The sequence below is a fragment of the Orcinus orca genome, chromosome 7 (genome assembly GCF_937001465.1).
Source record: "Orcinus orca chromosome 7, mOrcOrc1.1, whole genome shotgun sequence".
NCBI classification, from domain to species: domain Eukaryota; kingdom Metazoa; phylum Chordata; class Mammalia; order Artiodactyla; family Delphinidae; genus Orcinus; species Orcinus orca.
The window spans coordinates 12,158,084-12,160,326 of record NC_064565.1 but is presented as its reverse complement, the minus strand read 5'-3'; positions in this window follow the sequence as shown (position 1 = coordinate 12,160,326).

The following is a 2,243-nucleotide window of genomic DNA, read 5'->3' as shown; positions in this document are numbered from 1 at the left end:
GGTGTATGATCCTTTTAATGTGCTGTTGGATTCTGTTTGCTAGTATTTGGTTGAGGATTTTTGCAGCTATGTTCATCAGTGGTAATGGCCTGTAGTTTTCTTTTTTTGTGACATCTTTGTCTGGTTTTGGTATCAGGGTGATGGTGGCCTCGTAGAATGAGTTTTGGAGTGTTCCTTCCTCTGCTATATTTTGGAAGAGTTTGAGAAGGATAGGTGTTAGGTCTTCTTTAAATGTTTGATAGAATTTGCCTGTGAAGCCATGGCTCTTTGTCATGCTGCTGAGTTCTCTGTTCTTTACAAGTATGGTTCCCTGAGGCTGCAGCTCCTTATTTCTCTAAACCAGGACTCACTCTTCAACAGCCCATGGGCACTATCCACTTTTCCTGCTTCTGTCAGAACAGGAAGGAAACTTTAAAACCCAAATGGTCACAAGAGTCACTTCCTGGTTGTAATATGAAACACAGACCTCTTTATGCTTCCTAGTGATTACCAGTGGAGGTCTCCTGTGGCTGCACACAGTAGAGAAGCACTCTCAAATTATTACATGCTTAACATGTATTAATCTCCACTAGAACTTCCATAGCCCATCAGATGAAAACCTTTCTATCCACAGTCTTTGTTCCTCCTCTATTGAAACTGCAGAGCAGATATTCTCCTCTTCGGATACATTCAAAGTTAAGAACCTAAACAAGTTGCCCAACATCAGAGACTCAGTGTTTCCTTCTTTAAAATGGGAATAATACCACCAACCTGGGGAGGTTGATGTGGGTTAATCACATAGGTAGGGTGGCTACCACGGTGACCAACAGGCAGTGAATGCTCAGAATCCTATCATTGCTATGACTGGCGTGGTTGTCTCATAACCTGTGGAGAAAAGGCAGAAGCAGAGGCAGAAACCCTGATTCAGCTCCTCTGGGCCACACTGACACCCACTCCGTCAATCAGTGGCTCTCCACATGGGGGTTGCTGACCCTTAGGGGTGTTTTGGAACTTTGTGGAGGTGCTTGGGGTTATCAATATGACAAGTGGGGAAGGGCCCCAACCCACTTTTGAATGTGCTACTGGACATTCATATAGGCAACAGACTTGTTTGTTATTTGAACTTTACATGATTTTACATATATACACAAAGTATATTTACATAGTTTCACATACACTGAATTTTCAAATGCAACAATCATGTGAATCAAGGGAAGAATTGCTTCTTTACCAAGAATTGCTCTTCTTTCAGGAAAACCCTGCAACAAGGGCAATGCCCTTCAAGGTGTTTGAGTCACCTCCAGCACAAACACCTGGATACATCTGCATTTGTGGCTATCACAGTGGCCCCATACATAAGTACACTCCATGTATAAGTACTCTTCTGTAGCCCTTACTTCACTAGGTCAAACATAAAGAAAAATGTTTAGCAAAATTATTGTCTCCCTTCTCTTCATCCACATTTATTCACTTTAAGTAGGTGAAAACATCTGATAACTTCATTATATTTTCTAATAGAATCAGGCCTGATCATTTACATATTATAATACATAGCATTTTGTTACAGATTGCTTTCCCTTTATTTTTCCTTTTCACTCTAGTTATTATGTTCAGGGCTTTATTGACTTTTTTAAAAATCATGTGTACAGGTAAGTCATCCTATCTTTGAATTCCATTTCAGTATAGTAAAGGGAGTGTTACAAAATATTTTCTGTGAAGGGGTGATTGGGTCTAACAGTGTTGAGAAACACTGCTGTATATTTATTACCTAGCCCGCCCAAGCATTCTGCTCTGTAAGAAAGCCCCTTTAATAAAGGAAGGCTGGAATTAGATTGTGATGGGGATAAACCAACTTGAGGCTGAGGAGATAAAATGAACTAGACACACATTAAATATTTAACTGGGTTAGAACAGCCGAGTCAGAGGAAGCCCAGGTCTTAGCACAGTTAACTGATGAGATCACATTTCCATCAGCCAGATGAGGGGATGCCAGCTCTTAAGCAAAAGGGAGACAGTTTAGCAAGATTTCTGGTTTCTCATTACGGCTGAAATCAAACCATCTTCAAAAAGGGTAAACTATCATTTTACTTTTACAAGGAAATAAGAATATTCACCCAAATTTGCACTACTGTTACCGAAAGTGGGGTCCAGCTGCTCATTGCTCTAAAGCAAATAAGAGGCAAGGTTGGTAGAAAGGAAAGTTTGCTTTATTTCAGAGGCTGGCAACCAGGGTCGGGGACGGGCAGGGCAGACTCCTGTCCAAA